This window comes from Pleurodeles waltl, chromosome 4_2, assembly GCF_031143425.1.
Source record: "Pleurodeles waltl isolate 20211129_DDA chromosome 4_2, aPleWal1.hap1.20221129, whole genome shotgun sequence".
NCBI lineage: Eukaryota > Metazoa > Chordata > Amphibia > Caudata > Salamandridae > Pleurodeles > Pleurodeles waltl.
The window spans coordinates 678031517-678056463 of NC_090443.1; positions in this window are offsets into that span (position 1 = coordinate 678031517).

Here is a 24947-nt window from a genome sequence, read left to right on the forward strand (position 1 = left end):
TACTACACTAAAAATAAATGAAAGAATAGGAATATAGCTAGAGAAAGGAAAGCGAAAGAAGGGACTAAGTTAGATCCCTGATAACAAGCAAGAAATGCTCAAAAATTCAGCCTCTCAATGTTGAACATCACACATTACTTGTCATACAAGAGAGGGGAATATAAAAATAAATATGTCAAAAAAACTCAATGACCAGGATACAGGGACAGAAAAAGAAAAGTTTATCTCATGCTAGCTGCAACACTCATCCATGGTATACCATCATTCAATCCATGTATTTGGGTTCCCAGTTTGAAAACCCAATATTGTTCAACTTCCAGCAGCATTCTGGAAGATGATTTTACAGTCTCAAGAACAATCCACCACAAGTTATCAGGAGTGTGTTGAATATCACAATAGTGAATGCTCAATTTAGTAGTAAGGGGTCCACATCTGATTTTACCACAGTGCTCATTGATTCTAATTTTCACCGGTCTTGTGGTTATTCCTACATATCGCAAATCGCGAGGACAGCAAATCATGTACATACAGTTACGAGTGTTACAATTGGTATGGCTCAGAAGTCTCCAAGGGCTAATGGGTTCCAGATGATTAATGCTCATGCATTTAGTCAATGAGCATACATTACAGATGCCCATGGGTGGTGGCCTGTAACAGGAGGAAGGCCCCAAAATGTCTTTTGATCAGATTTCTTGTTACACAACAGTGGTCTAGTGTGTACCCCTGCATCCTTGATGTTAGAGGATCTTTTAAAAGCAAATAGAGGTTTAGGTATCGCTACTCCCCCACTGGTAAGGATGGACCAATGTTTATTAATCCGTTTTTTTAGAGAATTCGATAATGGAGAAAAAGCGGAAACACAGGTCAATCGGGAAACAGTGTTTTTCGGTGCAGAGGACAATAAGGCTTCTCTATTGTTACAAGCCCGTTTACGTGCTGAGTCAATGATTTTTTGTGGGTAGTGTCTCTCAAGGAGTTTTGTTGCTAGATCGTTAGCTTGTACTTCATAGGAGGACATATTGCTGCAATTACGGTATAGTCACAAGAACTGGTCATACAGTAGATTATCTCATAGAGCTTTGGGATGGTGGCTCTCATATGACAGCAAGCTGTTTTTTTAATAAGTACAAGTTTGCAATTTACCATCAGAGATGGTAATAGTGAGATCTAAAAAGGAAATGCTATTTGTGGATACTGTGGAAGTGAACTTTAAGAAAGGGTCAAGACTATTGATCCAATGAGTGAAGGAGTCAACTAAGTGTATCTCACCCTGCCATATGATGAGGATGTCATCAATATATCAACGCCATAATCTGATGTTATCAGAAAAGGGCTGGTGGTGTTAAGAATGAAACGTTGTTCAAAATGGTACACTTATAAACAGGCTTGACTCGGGACGAAGGTACTCCCCATTGATGTCCAGTGAGTTTGATGATACAGCTGATCTTCAAATTGAAAAAAAAAATCAGTCAGTGCTAATGAAGCACATTGCATAATAAAATGAACAGGAGTAGATGTACTCAATGATCTATTCAGTAGGGCCGCCTCAATAACTCGTAATGTCACTTTTTTGGGGATGTTGGTGTAAAGAGATTCAACATAAAGGGTAATTAGGGCTTGTACTATATCTGTATCATTGATGGAATGGATCCGATTCAGGACCTCTTTAGTGACCTTCAAAAAAGTGGAAGATTCTTTTACAATAGGTTGTAAAAAGAAATCACAAAAGGTAGAGAGAGGTTCTAACACTGACCCTATACCAGAGACAATAGGTTGTCTGGGGGGGGTGTTATTCCCTTATGAATTTTGGGGAGACAGTAAAAGTAAGGGATACGTGGGTTGGTAGTATCCAGAAATTCTGCCTCTTTATGTGATATCCAGGAATTGGTTTCTGCTTCATTGATCAAGGAGCAGATCTGTAACTGTAATTTCCCAGTAGGGTCACGTGACATGGGGGTGTAGTGAGTCGAATCACTCAACAGACGGAGGCACTAAGTTCTGTATACTTGGGAGTCTAGAATAACAATCGCTCCACCCTTATCTGCTGCTTTAATAACAATGGACTGATCTTGCCATTATGCTTTTAAAGCTACTCTCTCTCTTGTAGTGATGTTGGCAAAGTCACGTTTGGGACATAATTATTGTACATCCACCATGATTGCTTTCTCAAAGGCAAGTAATTCACATGGCATTGATGCAGGAGGAGGAACAAAGGGAGATTGAGTCCTTAGTCCTGTATCTTCTTGTTGTGACTCAGTAGGATTGTCTTTGAAGAAAAAAATGTAGTCAAATGTTTCAAAAAAAACGAGACAACTCACAGTTAATCTGAAAACAATAATCTGCTGGAGTTGGAACAAAGCCCAAGCCTTTGTTCAGGACAGTGTTTTTGTCTGGTGATAGTTGTCTGGCAGACAAATTGACAACTAAGGGCCAGATGTAGCAAAGAAACATTTTGAGAGTTGTAAATAGCGAGTCATAGCGACTCGCTATTTGCAACTCGCAAAATGTTATGCAGAACGGTGTCTCAGACACCGTCTGCGAGTCGCTATGGGGTCGCAATGACCCACCTCATGAATATTCATGAGGTGGGTCGCAAATTGCGGCCTCATACCGACTATGGGCACTCGCAAACATGGAGGCCTGCTGAAGTCAGCAGACCTCCGTGTTTGTGACTGCTTTAAATAAAGCAGTTTTTTTTTTTTAAGTGTAGCCCGTTTTCCTTAAAGGAAAACGAGCTGCACTTAAAAAAAAAAACGAAACCTTTAGTTTCGGTATTTTTTCAGGGCAGGGAGTGGTCCCTTGGACCACTCCCTGCCCTGAAAAAATGTTTTTGGGTCCAGTCACAAACTGGAAGGGGTCCCATGGGGACCCCTTCCAATTTGTGAGTGGGTTACCATCCACTTGAAGTGGATGGTAACTGCAACACCATTTGCGACCGCATATGCGGTCGCAAATGGTATTGCATACCACTAGGAATCGCAAATAGGAAGGGAACACCCCTTCCTATTTGCGATTCTGAAATGCATTTTGCGAGTCGGTCCGACTCGCAGAATGCATTTCTGCATAGGAAAATGCGATTTGCAACTCGCAAACGGCAGTTTTTGCCGTTTGCGAGTTGCAAATCCTTTCCTACATCTGGCCCTAAATTCTCACCAAAGGATTCTTGTTTTGGCCTCGGGTGACCATCTGCGGTTGCTGTTGTGCCCAATGTACATGTCTTCCTCTTTCTCTTCGCCTGCCTCTTCCTCTGCCCGGCCTTTCCCTAAAAAAGGTACATAGGGTATCATTGGGCGTGGTTGAAAGAAAGGATATGGAGGTTGCCAAGTGGGAGGTTGCTGTTTTGGAAACTGAGGAAAGTTGTAGTATGGATGTGGCATCCCATCGTCTGTGGTCCAACCATCTGAAGAGGAGCTATTTCTGAATTTTTTGTTTTTTTTCAAAGAAAGACACCAGTTCATCTGAAGAACGCGATCCAGTATCTATCTCAAAGTCATCTCTACTGTAAGGATAAACTTTCTCTTTGCTAAACTTAGTGATAGCCTTTTGTAACTTAGATATCTTTTGCTGGGTCAAATATTCTTTGGTATCATTGAGTTCAGTATTAATCTCTGCTAACCGACTCTTAAAAGATGCCAAAGATAAAGTGGTTTTGAAAGTGGACTCAGCTAAATTCCAGGCAATTTGTGCCCAGTCAGTCCTAAAGAGTAAATACTGTAGAAAAATTATCTGTACATTGGTCACAATTAAACCATTCGGGGCTATGTTTGCCCGGAGATATTCAGTCATAATAGTGCCATGTAATATGGTTTTAATCAAGTCTCGTTTCAGTGTCGTTAACTTATCCCAATCTTCCTTCAAACTGCCAGAGGGGCCTGAACCATCTGTTCTGAGGATGGAAGGAGTTTGTAATATAGCAGTGACCACGTCATCATCAAAGCTTAAACCCTGGAAATTATCCATCATAGGTATTCAGAGAGAATTATCGAACAAGAGTCCCACAGCTGAGCCGCTGCGCTATTCACATCAAAAAAGAGGGGGGACAGGGAGATTGATTGGTCCAGTGTGTACTCTCCCTATTCGTAATATTGCAAAAATTAGGTACACTGTTCCAAAAAATAAATACAAATAAATAAAAATGAAGGCAGAAAAACACACAGAACATCAAGTGTCTCAGGTACAAGTGAATTCAGAAGCAATGGCCCTCATGTTTCATCATTGGGCTTGCTCCACGTCTGACCGGCACTGCAATGTCTGACGGGACCCTTAAAGGGGCCTCTTTGCCAGAAATCTTGAAAGAGGAAAAAGCTGTAGATTATGACTAATACAAGAGAACACCTGCTCCTGCCAACACCCCAACCCACCAAACAATAAATGAGCAACTGCGTTTTATTATGTGATACTAAAAATTCTTAACAAAGCACACCAACAAATACACATTAGCTTGACAAGCATAAATTTGAATTTAGGTACAATAACAAAATAGGAACAAGAAAGTTAATAGTTCTTACCCACTAAATACAGCCCTTATGGCCTGTCATGATCTATGACTGAGTACATTAGATCTGATAATGTCAGTGTTTGGATAATAGAGTACAAATATGGACCCACTGTCTTCAAAGTCACTTCTATGGACTGAAAAAGGATTTGTATTGGCAAGTTGCAACAAGCTCCTCCCATTGATGTGCATCAACACCATGCTAATGACACTTACGAGAAAATGACTTCCTTTTCAAAAGCAATCCAACCCTCACAATACCCTTTGAATTTCAGGAAGGCTATGTACAACCACCAGGACATCCTGCTCAGGAGAGGAACACCATGCTCCATACCCAAGACCCTTTTGTCCCCATGTATGGATGGAATACACAACAAACCACAAGGGAGCCATTCATAGTCATTTGACCATGGGCACTAGTAGAAAGACACATTAGGTTTCCAAAAGTGGCATTTTCAGAATGGTAACTTAAAATCCACTTTTATCATTATAAAGAAGTTTCAATGACAGCTCACTTCAGCGGAAGAAGCCTTTCTCTTCCTATTCCCAAACTGGAGTTATCACTTATTAAGCGTAATAAAGTAACCCAGTGTTAGTCCATAGAAGGGATAGCCTTACTACAGTGGAAAAAGACTTTATGAGTTGTTCACTATAAGGAAATGTAAAACTGAAACACATATGTACTCTTTATGAAGAAGGGAGTTATCGTGTAGTGAATTATGCAAGACAATGGTAGCTAGGACTAGCATACCTGCAGTTTGCTCACTAGAATCCCCTTTCTGCACTTATCATGTCCTTATCATGGAACGGACTCCAAAAGAGAAAGGTGCTATGTAGAGTAGTGTAGGGATAGCATTGTGGGAGATAACCCTTCGCAAATTTAGAGTAAGAAGTATGAGTGGGAGTATATCTTGAATAAAAAATAGTACATCTACTTACTCAAACTTTATTAAAAGAGATGTAGGAAATCATCACTCATAGCCAGTAAAAGAAGAAGAAATGTCCAAGAGTGCATGGTACAGGAAATGTATACATGAGTTATATTGCATGTATCTTGGAATTATACATAAATATTAAAACATTATTGAATATTCAGCTATCTTATTAAAGGGTTCCACAAAAATCACCGGGAGCATAAACATCAGAATGTGTATGCTCAATGTGTAAGTTGCAAGTTACTTTTTTAAAGATTAGATATACCTTGAGAACAGCCCTGCTGAGAAATGGCAGGCTATGTCATACCAGTTCATCTGAGCTTCAAACATCTAAAGGTGAGACCTCTTGCTTGTCTCTGCTGCAGACACTTTAACATACCCAACAATCTCACCACAAAACAGTCAATATCTGACCTAAACTTGATGGCAAGAAGGGAGCACATTCAAATATGACATCTAAATTGTAACTGCCAGGCAGCGTTGAAACTGCAAGCCTTTGAAATGGTGCTAATAAAGGTTTTGCAGCTATAAAAAGGACTGCAGGGAAAACATGTTACTGCCTCTGATTAGAAGTATATCAAACATGATAAGAGGGCTTGGTTGTGCCCTATTAAAATTATAACAGCACAATGAGGACATTCTAATACTAGCCCCCTAAAACATGAATGCAGCCCTGCTATGAAGTACTGTTAGCTTCACTACTGGTCATCACAGTATTTTATCCCTGTTCAAAAGGATTACAGCTGTAACAGTGGGGAACACCATAACCATACAAAACATTGCCTTGTTACCTTAGACTTTCAATAAGTGATGTAAATGTAAATCTTCTGTTATGGGTGCATAATTGTCAGACTGTTCCTAAGAACCCCCAAATGGTTTCTGAACCAACCATTCCCTTAAGATAAATGAGGTGGTCACACGCCAATTACACACCAATTTCTCACATACATCCAAAAGAGTGCTAAAAAATTCTTGTTTTTTTCTGTATTTCTTTAAAAATATTTCAGTTCATTTCATTGCTTTGTTCCACCAGAAGCTCTTTCGGGTTCCAAAGTCATTCAAAATGGGGGGCGAACCTCAATGTGGACTGGCCCAGCCCTCCCAGGTCTTCATGTAGCTGCAGCCCTGCACAAACACCTAATTTGTACCTGTGCAGACAACTGGGTTATTCCTCTGTAGCACACGTCCCTCACTCCTAAATAGGTGTGGGGGTGGAGACCAATCTTGCTGCACAATTTACTAACCGATTTTCTGTAAAGTGGCTTGTTGAGAACTTTCGTGTAGTTACCATGGTCTTCAAATTTGCAGTAGTAGCACTTAATGGGAAGGAAAGTCAGGATATATTTTAAAATGGGATATTCAAAAATCATAGTAAATGAAGATAAAGGTACGACTTAAGTGTGGGTTAGGTGTTTGATGGCAGTGCTATAGCTATTTTCTGATTTGTTTATTAAGATGAAATGTTTGGATTTCAAACAATTGGGCTGAGATGTATAGAAATGCGTTTTCCTGGCCAATTACAAATTAGGCCTCAGCTCCATCTTCAGTTAGTGTAGCTGCTTCATAATATTTATTTGTTGTGTGCTTATATTTCTCATTGCCACCACGCACCACAAAGGTTCACTGTTGTTTAACAAGCTGTTGATTCTTTCCAAGACTCTTCATGCTCACTTTTTGTAAGCTATTTATTATGAGGCATTTCATTGTTTATGTAACCAGATGTGTGCTGCTGATGACATTAGGTCAAAGGGATCACAATATGCAAGTAGTGGACAGTGCTAGGCTTGTTGTATTATATGACATTTTATAATGCTATGTTTTGATTTGTTAATGTTTTGATACATTTGCTCATCTAATAGTGACTGTATGATTCCCATTGCTTTCTGTGTGAAATCTCAATATAAGGACAGACTTCTGTTGGTGAGCCACATTTACTATTGACTTTTTTGAGTGTTTAATTTGGATGCTCTCAAAATTTCTATTAACTTGCTGCACTTTCTTGACTTAGTTTATTTTCCAGATTTTGCTCATTCTTCATCTGTCTTAAAATGCTTAGAGCATTAATTTTAATTGATTTCTCAGTCTTAGGGCTGACCTATTAAGACAAACTACATTGTTGCCTTCTGTATTGCATATTATTATTTTGATAAGCATTCATGTTCTTCAAATGTACGGGTCTCAAGGCTTTTTGAGTCAATTTTATTCATTGACTGTTTTTGAGATGCTGTTTTGAATCTTATCTTTATGGACGAATGTCCTATTCTTCAGGACAACATGATCCCCAACCCCGCATTTTAAGCTTCATCTAAATCAATCTGAATGTCAAAGAAATAGCTCCAATAACACCTAGGCAATGTTTGTGGTGCTAGAGATCAAAATATATACTCATAATTTGCTGAGAGATACTACGTGTGTTACAAATCAAAAAAATTATCTTAACCTGTTTCTCCTTCAGGTCCATCAGTTTTTCATGGTTCTAACCATAGCAGCAACAATAACCGCCTTCGTTGTGATATTTGTAGAAGCAAATGGATGGAGTTATGTGAGTTCCTATTTTTATATGAAACTATTCACATGATACAGAGGGTTACAGGGAAGGATTGAAAAAATCACTGTATATTTAAGTATAGATTGCTGAGTAAACATGGACATCAACATTGATTGGCTTCTGAGGGTAAGAGGTTTTAAATAGGCCTCTTTATGTTCCCTTATCATATTCCCTTTTCCTAATGTTTTAGTAATACCCTAAATACAGTCATCTGCATGTGCTACATTTTTATACAGTGAATCTGGGAATCATTTACATAGTGATACTAAAAATATGGCATAACTTTGGCACTGAATAACCCATGTTGCACATCCTTTTCAGGGATGTTTAATACTTAAAGTTCAAAATCTGATTTAGTGGTGAAATCAGATTGTTGATAGAGGAGAAGTAATGTTATAAAAATGTATTTTGTGCTTCTCGAGCCAGACCTGTTTTTCATCATTATCATATAAAGCATTGTTTACATTGTTTAAATGGTGTGCATTCTAACACTCCTAAAAATGAAAATCAGTTTTGACACTCATCTTACCTTTGAAGCTGGAATACCCATCCTCAGCTAGGAGAGTTAATAACCATGGTTAAAGAGAATAGCATTCCTCTAAGTCTAGGAATCACAGGGTGATATTAATTGCTAACCACTTAGCAGAGATTGGTGATTGTGGCTGGACATGAACACTTGCCAGAGGTTGAAGATGCCAGCAGGAGTTTTTCCAATTTAATACCAGTACCATCATAGATAACCAGGCTCCATTCACAGTAGGAGAGAGAACAAATGTAGACCCTCTCTGGAGGAAGGAGAGATTATTTAAATAGGAGAGTTGCCAAAGAGCTGAAGACAGGCATGCCGGGTGGCAGAAAGGTTCTGCAAAGTTGAAACAGGGGCTCACAGGTAATTTTACATTAAGACAATCAGGAAGTGTAAATGCAAGTGGAAAGATGCAAGGAAATAATTTGGATGGGGTGGTAGGATTTCTTGATCACTGGCTAGTTCACAAGCACCTCAGCCACCACCTCTCCACAAACGTTTCTGTACCCGGGAAGAATCTGCCACAAGAAAGAGGCCCTGCTGGCAGAAGACTGCTGATTCAGCCTGGAACAATAAGACTTTCTCCTAGACTCAATGAATCATTCTGGAACCCAGGGAAGGAACTGCTCTCAAAGGTCCAAGCGATTGGTCTCCTGTTTGCCTGGTTCAGGTATACAAAACCATAAGAAATAATCTCTTCAAGATGGTTAAGCTGACCAAAGAACACTACCATCAGTACTAGGGGCTGAGCAGAGTTTCTATCACAACTAATCAGATTGTGTTTATTTTGTTTGTAGAGCTCAACACCCAAATCAATGACCCAATTTCTGACAATAATCTTTCGAGTATTATTCAGTTATTCGGATGGTATGTTACATTTACAATGGCTCATTTTCACATTTCACAATTCCTGTGGAATTAGATCACAGGGCACAGATATTCCTAACCCTTAAATTAATCATATAAATAGACATGTACAAAGCATTTAAATGTTATCTAATGTAAAAGTATATTTACATCACATATGCATTGTCTCAGTAAGAATGTACATTTATTTTTAATTAGAAAACATTAAAATGTCTTGTTCATATCTGCTTTGTAAACAATGCATTTTAAATGAATGTTTTCTATTTGTTTTCTAAGTATGTGTGAAAAAAAGGATATCTACTTAGGATGAATGAGATGTTGTTTCTAGTCTTGTCTCCTTCCTAATTGGTAAATGGAAGAAAGTGAATTAATAAGTAGGATGGTTGGTATTCCACCACAAGTAATGAAGCCATTTAACTGTCATATCCAGGTAAATGTTTCAACAATTAAAACTGAGCCCCACCGTAACTATAGTAGAGAGCAGACAGGCTTAAATTACAGAAAATGTAGAAACCATTTAGTTTATAGCAGTTAAACAGTCCAAAATACAACAGAAAACAAATCTATTTAAAAAAAGATTAACATCTAATAAATAAAATGAAATACAGAATATCAAAATTCCAATAAGGGGAGATGTGAGTTTTTAGAAGATTTAAGGTAAAATAGCATTAAAAAGCACTAAGCGCCAAGCGATGAAAGCTTTCAGACTATTCTCTAAAAGTTGGAAAGCTGTTTGTGCAGTCCTGGGAAGCTGTTGGTTTTGGCTGAGAAAAGCACTAGGCTGGAAAATTCAAATTTCACACACAGGGAATTTGGCTGGATACTTTTGGTGCCTGTACCCGGTCATGATTTTTATGTTAGGACTCTTTTTTAGAGCTCAGAACATTCCAGCAGGAAAAGGCTTCAGGTTTTATTCACTGATGAGCTCCACAAGGCTTGATACGTTCTCGCCAAGCACCACCCTGAAATAGATTTGCTTCTGTGGAGAAATTTCAAGCAGGAGAAACAGCGCGTTTTGTGTGGATTGGCTGGGATACTTGCTCTCATTGCTCCAGAGGACTGGAAGTCCAAATGTTTTCCCAAATATTTAGAGTTTTTGGGAGAAGTGCAGTCAGCCTAGGGTCCTACAGCCTCAGGAACAGCACTTGGAGGTTAAAACTCTCAACAGCAGAGGGCTCCAAAAGGGTGGAGGTCAGGTAGAGTTGCCACTGGTCAGCTGGGCACTTTACGAAAAGGGCTTCTTGCAGCCTATTTGTGTCCCTGTTTTCCACGAAGGTCGGACACCTGACCACTGGAGTCCACTTCTTTTTCCTGGGTACAAGTGAGAACAGGTGCAGTCCTATTTCTGTTTTTTCACACTTTCAGCATTCCTGTTTGCCCTACTTTGAACAATCCCAGAGTAAACATTACTCCCACATTCCAAACTGGGGGAACTCTTCATCCCTTGTGCAAAGTCAGTGAGCCACACAGATATGTGGCCAAGGAAATGAGTAGTTCTTTCCTCTATGGTCACTTCAAATGATTCTGGTATTATCTTCCCTCCTACTGGGTTTGTTGCCAGCCTGGCTGGTGAAACAAAGATTTCCTTCATCAGGTCTCTCCTTACATTTACTTTTGAAAGGGCAAGCCTCTTCCTAAGCTAATGAAATTACTTGGTCTACCCTATCCAGTCTTCCTGAAAGGGGAAGAAAACAGCTGCCCACACCACGGCCATTGCCTCTTCTCTGTGAGAGGTTTTAATACCTCAATCAGGTCATGACCTGGCAGGGAAGCTGCTGGAGAGCAAATGTAAATTAGCCTTTAAGTGCTTCAGGCTAGGAAAAAGGTAACTTTCTAAAATTACTTTTCCTAAATATGTTTTTAAACCTGGGGTTTTAATAAATGTTAAAAGTATTAGTTAAATACTTTTTCTAGCAAGTGCCAAACCTGAGATAGGAAAATGTTTAATCTGTACTCTAGTTTTCCTTATTGGACAACCACGGCATTCCACAGTGAAAATAGCTTTGAGGGCCTTGTCACTATAGGGACATGGTAACATGACATCGCTATATGTAACACTTTTAAATACCATGCTACCTACCTTTTGGGCTACACGCCCTACATAAGGGGAACTTATTAATATATGTAAAATGGATTATTTTGACAGGGTGGGCTGCAGGATTAGCTGCAGCAGACAGGCTATAATGCTAGGCCTAAATCCATGCTTTCCAGTATCCACTACTGGATTTCACAATGTGTACTCCAGTCCACAAATACCATTTACCTTTCCATGTCATGGGTGTAGTTTCTACACCATAGAGTCTGGGCTTATAGGGGTTCTAAATGTGCCAATCAGGGATTTGACAAATGTATATTGTTTAGTGGTCAGACACATACACCAAGCACTGGGCAGCAGTGCCCCAATATGTAGACCCTGACAACCAGCAATATAATAATATAATTCACCAAAAAAGGGGTCACCATGCAACAAGAGGCATTTTCCCACATGAAACTACACTTGAGTGAAAGTTTAATAAAACGCAGTAAGGGCACCCACATTGGCGCCAAGGAGCTTTGGACGATTATGACGTAAATAGAGAGTCGCTAGATGTGCGCTGATTCTTCATAATGTGATACAATTACAGGTCACTTATTTACAGTAGTGCACTTTGAATGGTGCGAGTGCCGTGTCACAAGCCAGCTATCCAGTCGTTGATAGTAAAAAAGGCAGTACAGGCGTATTCATGAGCTGAAGTACATTCCTAAAGATCGTTATCTGCTCATAAGTGATCACAAGGTGTACAAGTGATAAGATTGTTAAAATACATATAAAAATCAAAAACAGACCGGGGACTCATCAATTATATGCCAGTTATTTGCTGACCAAGTGCCATACAATGAATTTGCACCGAAATAAAGGGTCCAGTTTCCGTATCACTAGATCAACGTGCAAGAAGCAAAGTGATTGTATTTCTTCATATTAGGGAATATCTTGTATTTCTGATGTGGCTATAGCACATCCATCTTATTCAGCTTCACGAAGGACCTTACAAAGAACATATCTTTGAATAATGTGTGTAAAAAATATTTAATATGTTTTAAAGAAAAGTCCGCATACTATCTATTGCAAAGTGAAATAGCAGCTCCAGCACTCTCGTGCGAATCCTAAAGCTGTTCTCCAGAGAAATGCATGTTCAAAAGGTTTGGTTGGAGTGGTAAATTGAACATGCGACTAAAGAATAATGCCTTGACAAGACATGGAATTCATGCAAAATACACCTGGTCCTCCCCAGTATCAATGAACGGTCATTTTGAACCAGCCACTGACTGACTGGCATAGCCATTACAGCAACGGTCCTCAAATGTTTTATTGTTGTGTTCTCACTCTGAAAATGGTTTATCTCCCCTGCCCCATGAGTAAGATATTTTCTCACAAATATTTTATACAATTTTAAATACTGCAAGCAAGACAAATAATTTTACTGGATCTCAAACAAATATAGATGAAACTGAGACCAAATATTGTCTTTCAAGTTAAGAATGTCTGGGGACCGAAATATAGGACGTAATTTCGGAAACAATGCCATTTTCAAAGAATTGCCCAAAAGTATTGTTCTCTGTTAGTTGTTTCGTTCAATAAATCCCATGTAAATCCCATGTATTAACTAAAATATATTATGAGCAAAGAAGTCAATTTATGAGGCCATCCAAGAATGATCAAATAGCTCCATGTCAAGCATGACACCTTCAGCCAGTTCTGGATGTTTAGCCAAAATCATTTTGGACGCCGGGATCTTGTGCTTGCAATTAAAATATTAAAAGCTGCAAGTCTGAAATGCATGCATTTTTTACTATAATAGTAAGACAGGACGAATGTTTTGCACAGTTTGTGAGGCCACTTGGCAACTATGAACATATTTTACCTTTCAGCCATTGCAGACATGTTCAGTTATCATTTTTTAAAAGCACCAAAAAATACATAATTGTCGAAGTCCTGTGGGAAGACTTGTCACCCTAGAATTAACCCTTTATCAGAACTGAGAGATGGAGGCCCCTTATGGCAACTACACCCAACTAGGTTGTAGCTCACATAGACATTGCTTATAGACTGTTACTGAGTGGCTAATAACCCCTCTGTTTTTTCAGAAAATCTCCGCTCATTTTTTTAGCATGATGTTTGTCTAAGTTTCACTCTGTCCCAAGTGCTCATTTTTAGGTATCATCTAAGGACAGCTTTCTCCGTCTGTTGGAGACCTACTGTTTCCAATAATTTAGCAGCTCCTTGGTCATAATTGGATAGCTTTACGGTCTGAAACACTTCTTCGATTCTGCTATGATGGATTTCCTCTCTATTCTTATTTGTCCTGCCCAGGAGAATTTTGGTTTGTCATTTTATTAATTGAGTGGTGCTGATACCAGATCTTGCAGTGCACTATAATTGAAGGACTATTAATTCCTATGCTCTCTCTTCCTGCTCCCACATCTCCCCATTCCACAGATTCTAACCTCCCCACCCACTGTTCTCTTGCCTCATGCTCTGCAAAATATTTTGCCATTTTTACTCCTTGATCTTTTTTTATGATTTCAGTCTGGACTCGGTACAAGCATTACTGTAAAGTGGCTGCCTATATTAATTACAGTGAGTATGTTTCAACCCAAGGTAGCTGCTATGAATCTCAATCCCATGACAATGGAAGGTACTCCGATTCAGAAATGTCTGTCACTTTCTTTTAGTATAGTTTCTATTATTTAATTTAACAGCATGCATACATGCAGGTATGATCACTGTGAGGCAGAGCACAGTCCATTCCCAGACACACAAATGATTTACATTTTGTTTGCAAGTCATGTTTTAAAGGGTGAACATCCAACAAAATGTCAACGATTGAACAGATTGACTCAGAAAATAAATCAATTGTAGCTCTGTTAAAGGCGGGAAGGGTGAAATTCAGGGCTCAATTTGAGCCAATGGTTGCCTATAAGCGCCGTCAGCACTCATTTTTGGGGACTATCACTTATTTTTCGGCATAAGATATTTACAGAGATCAAGATTAGGACAACACGTGCATCGGAAAACCTGACAAAGAGGAGGATGGAAAAACCGTCACAAAGGGAGAGAGCAGGAAATTGCAAGAGTGAGATTAAGGCGCAGGGAGTGCCTGGCAGGAAACTAAAGTGGCATGAGGGGGATTTACACCTCTGCAGCCTAAATATGTGGCGTGCCGATGTTTAATTGCACTGGCCAAGGGCTTCTGAGCAGAGATTTGGGCACAGACACTCTTCCTTTTAAGTTAAATTAGGCACTTGTGAATTTTAAGATGTTTCCAGAAGGCACTATACCAGTGGGCAGCCAAATCACAGCAGAGTTTGCAGCCCAACCGAAGGCTTGAGTCTATGCATGAGCAGTTTTGAAGAGCAGAACTTATAACTTTAATAATTTACGATTTCTGAGATCTTGTACATACTTGTGTAGTCACAAGCTTGGTTATATGAAAGGGTTTCTTCAGGAAGAGGGCTTTGAAGGTGGTGTACCATGCTCTGTAATGAATTCTTGCTTGAATATTTAGACATAATATTAGAAACATATGGCTATTTTTTTGTTTCTGATGAGTGTAGCCAGGTAGTTTCATTTAACTTTGTGCAAGGCAAGTGATGGAATCTAGTATGACCATGATCAAAGCTTGCAGAGTTCGTTTTTGCTGATTACATGCTTGATTACATTGACTGACTATTACGTTAGTAGATTTGACATTTTGTTTTATATGAGGTCTGAGGATGAGGGTAGGGTTTGTTAGGAAAAGCCCAATTATATCGATCAGAAAGATGCTGATGAATGAGACACATTTGGTTATCAGGACATTCAAAGGAGAACAGTCAAATGTACCCCCATGTTTTGATACTGTAAGAAGAAATTCAGATTTGTTGGTGGATTCAGCATTAGGAAATATGTATATAAGTTTCAAGTGAGTCCTAATGCCCCTCACCTCCCTCAGCAATGGCAATATGTAGCATGTCATATTTGGTCCATCTGCGTATATGGTTTATGCCATAGCATTCCTTTATGTGTTTTTGTTTCTAAAAATGTATCTAGCCAAAATTAGGAAGTGAGAAGGTAGATTCATGAGCAGGATACAATCATACCTAAGAGATATTGTGACAGTTGTTTTTGTGTATAAAGTAATTGCTACATGTAATCTGAGAGGCATGAAAACGTGTTTTTCTCTTCGGCACTTGTGGTGTACAGTGGGAAATAAAACTTGAGTTTGACTTTTGCACAGCAGTAATGTGTACATATTTCACGTTTACAACTGTCAATCAATATAAACACCAGATAATTCATCCACTAACACCAGTGCAGCTTGTTTCCGTTTGTGCAAAATGACAAGTCAGTAGTCTTCTCCTCAGTAATAAATAGATGCTCTTCAGGAATTTAACTGACTCAATGAAAATGGCGGTGTTTCAAAGAGACGGGCGTTCTGTGTCAACAATTTACAATAATCTGTGCCTCTCCATCTGGGACATGAGACTCAGCTCCTCTCAATTTGGGAGGCTCTTAAGACTTGACTATTTAAACAAGGCTATGCTGACTGATTTTCTTCTTCTCTCCAGTATGGTCAGCACTAAGAACCAGTGGTGTACGTGTGTTTTATTAAGCAGGATTGACATAAAAAAAAACAAATAGTGAGGAGGTGTTGTTTTCATTCAACACAGCTGCTAATGGGAGGTGGTGGGGAGGGAATTCAGCAGTTAATTCTCTCCTAAAACCATCGCCAGATGAAACTCTGACACAATCAGCCAGTCACATTAAACATGCTCAAATAAGAAGGCAAGCCACGGCCAAAATTCCTTCACCATGTGGATGAATATCTTTGTTGCCTTGACCCTCATTTCAAGAAATAATTGTTTGCAGAGGAAAGAGAGGCTATACAGGCAGATCCTCAATTTCTTTGGTATGTCCAGGGAGCCAGTATTTGCTAGATACCGCTTCTCTCCAGATGTGATACTTGACATGACTGCTGTACCTGGAAGGACTGCTTTTCTGCCTGGAACCTGCCTTGAACCCTCAGAGGCAAGCCCTGCTGTTTAAGCCATGTATCTTCATTTGAACCTAGGACTAAAAGTGACTCCAAGGGCTAGTATGCTGGACTCCTGTTCATAGCCACAGGGACATAAAAGCCTCCCAACATCTTAAACTCACACCTGGACCCAGTCTGAGTGAGTCCTGAACCCATAAGTGGTGCCACCAGTCCTGGACCCTTGGTTGTGGAGGTACAGGCACCCAGATAGCCAAAATCAAAAACTGAGGCTGTTTCTGGCTACAAATTGCTCTGAGAACTGAGGGAAGACCGGGATCAACCTGCTCAGCAATCCGCCCAAGGTGAATAACCTGTCAGCCTGACTTCACAGCTGCTCCCACTGCATTCTTCTCTGCAGCAGCAATTCCTGTTCAGTGGTCCTTTTTGAAACGGGTATCAAAGACCCTGGAATTTTCTTTGGCTACACTTTCCTGCTTAATCCCACTGGAGATTTCTGACTTCCAAAGAAGAGACTGAGGCCCTCATTATGACTTAGGTGGTGTTAGACCTGACAGCCTTAGGGTGGTCACCCCCAACTTTGTGCCTGCCTCCCTCGACTTTCTGGACACAGTTTTTGCAACACAGTACCTGCCGTGCGGTAGAAATTTCCACGCAACACCTACCGGATCGACGAAGCCCAAGTGACTTCGTCCTGTCAGCACCCAATTTCAACGCATCGTCCCTGGGGCATCTGAAAACCCCGCAACCAAAAGAGGATTCCAGTCTACGTGCCAGAAATCGACGCAAAGCCTGCCCTGTGTGAAAAATCTGCATCACATCGCCTGTGTGTGCCGGAAAAATCGGCGCACACCTCCCCGTTTCCACGCATCTCCTCCTCTGCGGTCCCTTGTGGAGAATTTGAACACAAACCAAGGCACTTTGTGCTTGTAAGAGACATTTGTTAATTTTAAGAGACTAAAGACCCTTTATATCATTTTTACAGCGATATTTCAACAAATAATTATTGCATCTTAATCATTTTGACCTGCATCTTATCAGATAAATATTATATATTGTTCTAAACACTGTGTGGTGTATTTTTGTGGTGTTCTACTGTGTTATTGCATGATTTATTGCACAAATACTTTACAAATTGCATTCTAAGTTAAGGCTGACTGCTCAGTGCCAAGCTACCAGAGGATGGGCACAGGATAATTTGGATTGTGTGTGACTTACCCTGACTAGAGTGAGGATCCTTGCTTGGACAGGTGGTAACCTGACTGCCAACCAAAAAACCCATTTCTAACATTGGTGGCAGCGGTGGGATTGGACTTGTATGTGTGCAGTGACATACAATAGCTAACTGTTCACTGCCTACCCACAGTTGAAGGTCAAATTGATTTTCTATCTTTATCTGCAAATTTGTTTTCTGCCTGACATTTCTTAACTAATCCTCACTCAACATGTCTCTGACTGGTCTCAAGCATGAGATGAAGATTTTGATCTAGCCATGCTGGAGACCTGTACTGTTAAACAACTGAAAGGGTTCTGCAAGGATATTGGGGTACCGACCCAAGGTGCCTCCAGGAAGGAGGAATTCCAAATGGCGCTGAGGGCCTGGGAAGAAGCCCAATCAGAGGAGGAAGTTGAGGAGGAGGGTCCAGAGGATGGCCCCTCAGAGGATTTCTTGCCATCAGTGGAGGAGGTTATCTCTATGATTGTGCCCCCTGCCAAACCAGAGAGCAGTGTCTCTGACCATTGCCTGACCACAGAGGAAAGGAGGGAGGGGAGAGAGTTCCAATTACAGATGGCAAGGTTAAACATTGAAGCTCAACAGGAGGAGAGGAGGGCAGAGAAAGAAGCCCAAGCAGCTGAGAGAGCCTTGGCTGAAAATACACTTTTGCTTGCTCATGAACTGAGTCTCAAGGAGCTGGATATCAAGGCAAGACAGTCTGAGTCCAGCAGTTATGGTGGCAGCATACATGCAGGACCTGTTGGGGAGAAAAAGGTTTGTATACCCAAAAGTGTAGTGCCAAGTTATGTGGTAGGAGATGACATTGAGAAGTGGTTGGCTGCTTATGAAGTTGCACTAAGGGCTCCTGGGGTCTCTGAGTAGCAATGGGGGGCGGCCTTGTGATTTTATGTACCAGTAGTGGTGAGGGACACACTTCTTACTCTGGATCCACAAGATCAAAATGTCTAAGCCCCCACGAAAGCCGCTTTACTTGCCAAGTTTGGGCCGACTCCTGAGAAATACCATCATAGGTTCAGGGACAGCACCAGACTTTCCACACAAACTCAGGTAGACTGTTTTGATTTCTCCAATAAGGCACTGAATGGATGGGAGCAGGGCAGCAAAGTAAATGATTACAAAGGATTATATGATTTGCTTCTGAGAGAGCATATGCTCAGTATTTGTTTTACAGAGTTGCGCCAGCACTTAGTAGACAGTAAGCTGACTGATCCCAGGAAGCTTGCTGAGGAGGCGGACCTCTGGTTTAGCACCAGAGTGTCCAGAAAGGTACCTGGGGGGACACCCACAAAGGTGGTCAGGGTTCCCAACAGACGAAAGGGGGGGACTTAAACATAACATAAACAACTCCCAAGGGGATGGGAGTACCCAGTCCCAACCTGTGTTTGAGAAAAAGCCAGGATAGTTTGATAAAAAGCAAGGGAAATTTATCTCCAAATACTTGGAGTGCTTCAAGCATGGACACTCTAAGCGTGACTCCCAGTATCCCAAGAGGGCACATACCCCACTGGAGGGCAGACACCCGGGCTGGCTAGTGTATTGATTGGGGGAGAGACCGTCCAAGTTAGCTTTGGGGAGCAGATAGAGGTATCCCTGGAAGATAAGAAAATGGTGCCAAAAGCCCACATGCCTGCCAATACTTCCAAGTAGAGGCAGTGGGTCACCATTAATGGGCAAAGGGTGGAGGCTCTGCGTGACACAGGAGCCAGTATGACTACTGTCAAGAGTGAGCTGATGTCAGCAGAGCAGATAATCCCTAATACATTCCACCAGGTCATAGTTGCTGACAATCGCAAGAGTCACCTACCGGTGGCTCTGGTTCCCTTCAAGTGGGGGGGAGGGGTCTGGTACTCTAAAGGTAGCTGTGAGCCCTGCCATGCCTCTAGATTGGCTGTTAGGCAATGATCTTGAGCATACTGCCTGGAAAGAGGTGGAGCTCAGATCTCACCTGGAGATGTTAGGTTTGCCTGAGTGGGTCTGCATGACCACAAGGTCCATGGCTGCCCGGGAAGGGAGTCAAGGGTGTCTGGAGCCTGGAACAATGGCCCAGACAGCTGCACAGAGGAAGGGCAAGAGGCGCGGGAAACCCGCCTCAGATATTCCCACGGTGGTGGACGGGGTCCCAGAGGAGGAGGCCCCTGAGCCAACTGGAGAGGATATTGCCGACCTGGGTAACCTGCCTGAACTTGCTGGCTGGCAAGTAGAGAGTGGGCCAACCAGGGAGGAATTTTGCAAAGCACAGAAGGAGTGCCCCACTCTTGATGGTCTGAGGCAACAGGCCTCAGCCCAAGCTGCAGCCGAAGACTCTAGCAATCACCATATATACAGCAAGAATGATCTCCTCTACAGTGAGCCTAAGGCTCGGCCATTGGGGCAGCATGTGTGCTGGTGGTCCCCCAGTGTTACCTGGCCTTCCTACTGGCCCTGGCTGACGACATTCCCCTGGCAGAACATTTGGGCCAAGACAAGACCTTTGCCAGGCTTGTCACCCACTTCCATTGGCCTAGAATACGGGTAGCCTCAGATAATTTCTGTAGGGCCTGCCCCACCTTCAAGGCTAGTGGAAAGACAGGGAAAAGGCTTAAGGCCCCCCTGATCCCACTCCTCATCGTTGGCACTGCCTTTGAAAGGGTAGGTAACGATGTTATGGGTCCCTTGGACCCCAAAACCGCCTTAGGCAACAGGTTTATCCTGGTTTTGGTGGACCATGCCACTCGCTACCCAGAGACAATCCCTCTGAGGACAGTGACTGCACCGGTGGCGACCAGAGCTCTCATGGGAATATTTACCTGTGTGGGGTTCCCAAAGGAGGTTGTGTCTGACAGAGGTACAAACTTCATGTCAACGCACATGAAGTCCATGTGGGATATGTGTGGGGTAACCTACCAGTTTACCACCCCTTACCGTCCTCAATCCAATGGACTTGTTGGGAGATTTAACAAGACCCTAAAAGGCATGATCACTGGCCTACCTGAGGTCATGAGGCGTACGTGGGATGTCCTCTTGCCATGCCATCTCTTTGCTTATAGTGAGGTTCCCCTTCTCTATGGTCACCCTGTCAGGGGACTACTAAGCATAGTGAAAAGGGATGGGGGAACGCTCCCAAGACACCTCCCAAGGATGTGGTCAGTTACATGCTGGCCCTCCACAACCAGACATAGTGCTTCTGGCAGCAGGCCAAGAGTAACCTTGAGGCCAGTCAAGAGGTGATGAAGGAGTGGATATGACTGGAAGGTCACTCTGGTTGAATTCTCACCTGGCGACAAAGTTTGGGTGATGGAGCCAGTAGAGCCTAGAGCTCTCCAAGGCTGCTGGACTGGCCCATTTGAGATCAAGGAGTGGAAGGGGAAGGCTACTTACCTAGTGGACCTCAAGACCCCTAGACACCCCCTAAGGGTTCTCCACCACAACCGACTAAAGCCTCACTTTGAGACGTCTGAGGTCAGAATGCTCCTTGTGACAGAAGAGGGCATGGAAGACGAGAGTGAGCCTCTCCCTGACCTCCTCTCTGCCAATGAAGGAGATTGATCAGTGGAGGGTGTCAATCTCTCTGACTTCCTGACTGTAGATCAGAGAGGTGACGCCACGAAAAGCCTGGCGGTTTGCTACCTCATAATACGGCTGGCGGTTTTAGGCATGCCGCTGGCCCAGAGGAGCTCACCACCAGCCACGCTGGTCCGATTGCACCTGCAAAACTGGCAGCGTTGTGGCAGTTTGGCCTTGGCCAAACCACCAAACTCATAATGCGGCGGTCTTTACCGTCAGTACCACGGCAGTAAGACCACCACTGCGAGTGTGGCAGTCTTAAGACCATCACACTCATAATGAGGACCTGAGTCTGAGTGTAGAAATCTTCAGTCAAGTTTTGACAAAAGGCTCCCCAACAACCATGCTTTCTCCTTGGATACTGCCTCTATTCTTGCCCTGATCAACCTTACCTTCCGAGAACATTTTCTTCAAAATTACTTCTACGTCTTAAGGTAAGTACTGACCGGGCCCAATCTGCTCTTTGTATCCGACATGCACTCCATCTCTGTCAGACATATTTTTTCACTTTGACCCTTTTTTTCCTTTGACCCGGTCTCGCGTGACTAGATGCCTGTGGTTGATGCTTTGATGTTTAAGTTGCTAGTTTTTACATTAAACTTTAAACATTCCTAACTCCAGTTTTACTGATTGTATTTATTTAATTTTAATGTCAAAATATTTATTAAAATTTACTCTATTCTAAATTGGTTTGGGATTTTTCTTTTGTTGTGTTTTCACGTTTACTATTTGTATTCTGCATAAATACTTTACACATTGCTTCTAAGTTAAGACTGATTGTTTTTGTGCCAAGCTAACAGAGGGCTAAGCACAGGTTGGTTAATTTAGTGACTTCTGTGGTTCCCCAAACAGGGATTTTACTTGAACTGAGATATCCTCATTCAACTAACACCCCAATTTCCAACAGTATAGCTCTAGTACTCTGTAGAAGTGGTGTGCAAGATTACTGTAGTATGCTTCATGTTACAAAACATCCGTATGTGGTGAGGCATACATGTAGATGTTGCTCTTGAACTATCGCCACACAACAGAAAATAGGTTTGGCAGGTGTGTTATTGGCTAGTGGACTCACATTTCACCAGAGCTGCCAATTTGGTTTCAGTGTTGACATGACTAGACAGTATTGAGTCAATGACTGTTGAACTATGACACCTTCTGCATGCTGCTTCCTGACATAATATGCTTACACACATATATTGCTCACCTATTCATCAATACAATCATTCATACATCTGCATACACCATTCATAAACAATTGTAATCTCATCTCTGATCAGGGCACCCCTCATACATAAATTCACACATCTTACTGTTGTTGGAAAAATGTTATGTGAATGCCAGTCGTTGTCTTGTACTCCATAGTTTCACTCATAACAGGCACATTTCTATCTTCACACTTATTTTGAAGTTTTGAGTAAGTATATTGCTTAAAAGCTTAAAGCACCTCTCAAGGTCATCTGGTCATGCTAGATTGAGGGGAGGAAAGTCACAAGTTTGAGTCGGCCATGATGAAGAATGGGCCAGGTGCAGAGACCAGATAGTCCAGCTGAAAAGTTGTCTTCTCAAAGTCCTACATGAAGAGTCTAGTTCACAGTGGAGACTACAAGCAGCAGAGCGAGTGTCATGGATGGTCGTTGCTGTAGCGCAAAGAGCAGGCCGAGAGTTGCAGACAGTCATTGCTGTAGGCCAAATATCTGGTCAGGTGTCGTAGATGATTTTTGCTGGAGATGCATGTTGGCTAGCACCCTGGGCTGTCAATAATGTAGTGTGAATTGCGGTTCTTGCTTTGCCGTTCATCGCCGGCAGTCGCTGTATCTGCTAAGAGTCAGGCTCACTGACACTTCACATTGGCAGCCGTCGCCAGTGGCAGAGGCTTGAGCAGGATTGTTCACAGTCATGAAGATCTAAACTTCACTATTTCTCTCTTTCTTGGCAGAGGAGATCACTCTGGTGCCAGCCAAGGGTCCAGGACCAAGGGAGGCACCTCTTGGGGATCAGGGATTCACTCTACCAAATGCTAGCAGGCTTCAAGCAGAGACAGTTGCAGGTCCAGGCAGGTCTAGTTGCAGCAGGTCAGTTGGGCAGTTGCAGGGAAGCCTCTGGAAGTTGTCTTATACCTGCAGTTTAGAACAGAATGCCAGCCAGTTAACCCTTTGACTCACTCTGGTGGTCCTGGGTTCAAGAAACAGGTCCAGGCTTCCTTCCTCAGGCAGCACTGCAGTCCTTCCAGTTAGCAACTTCTGAGTCTTCCACAAGTCCTAAAGTGATCTGATGAGTGGTTCAAGTGGTCCAATATGTAGGCGTGTGCCAGCCTTTAAAGTGAGGGACTCCCTGTACTATCCCCACATCTGGTTCTGGAAAGTTCTTCCCTTTCCCTTTCAAGGCTCCAAAATGTCTGGAAAAACAAAAGGCTGGTTTCAAGTTCCTTTGTGTGTGCTTGACGCAGCCATTTGGAATGTAAGTGAGGCAGAAGACAGCTCTGCCCCAAACATCCTGGCAGGACAACAGATAGTCCCCCTTTGTCTCACTGTCTGGGAGGAATAAGCAAAGGCCTACTGCCAAGCTGTTCACATGGATGTGACCCAGAACACAGGCAGGGGGCACTAAATGACCAGGACAAGAAAATGCCAGCTTTCAAAAAATGGTATTTTAAGAATTGTGACTTAACATCTGACCTTACCATTAAGGAAGGTTTTAAGTTATAATTTATTTGAGTGTAAACATAATTTTCCTATATGTTCCTAAACTTAAGGTATCACTTATTAACTGCAATAAGGTAAGCCAATGTTATTCATAGGTCTTAGGTCTTACAATAGTGAAAAATGATTGCAGGGGTTTTTCACTACTAGGACATATAAAACTTAAACCACATGTCCTACCATGTCCTACCATTTGAATACAATTCACCTTGCCCTATGAGCCTTTAAGGTCAACCTTAGGGGTGTCTTTTATGTATTACGAAGGCGAAGGAAGGTTTAGGCCTGGCAAAGGGTTCATATTGCTAGGTCAACATAGGAATTTAAAACTGCACTACAGGCACAGTGGGAGTTCTAAGACTTGTTTTAAAAGGCTACTTTGGAGGGTGGCACATGAGTGTTGATTCCCACTAGTAGCATTTATTTTGAGGCCCGGGAGTACCATGTACTAGGGACTTATAAGTAAATTAAATGTGTTGATTAGATGTAGGCCAAATATACCATGTCTAAGGCAGATAGTACAAGCACTTTATTACTGCCTTGGTCCTAAAGCCAACAAAAAACTAATTCATCAACATAGGAGGGACAAATGTTTTGGGTGACTACCATCCAAGAGTGTCAGATCTAACAAGTCCTCACCCATCCTTTTAACAAGTCCTCACCCATTGCTTCCCTTTGCCCAAGACGTCACCAAAATGGTTGTAAAGGAAGAAAAGACACCCTGCAGATTCTAGCAGTAGCAATAAGAGGTCAGACATTGGGTTCTCCAGAAATGTCCTCAGCTACACAAGGGACTAGAAACTAGCTGAACACTTCAAATAAGAATTTGACAGGATATACCTAGACACTGCATTGGTCACACCTATTTTGGCAGGAAGTGCCACAAATGCTAGGAGGACCCTCTGGCACTAGGAAGGTCAGAAAGAACAGGATGTACAGTGAGAATCTTCTCAACACCGGGCTCTCAACTCTGCACATGGGGGTCCTTATGGCTCAACTCTCTTAATTAATTCTCATACACAAGGATATAGCGACATAGTGACCTCAAATCCCTCTCAAACTATAGTGCAAAAGGAAATAAACAGAA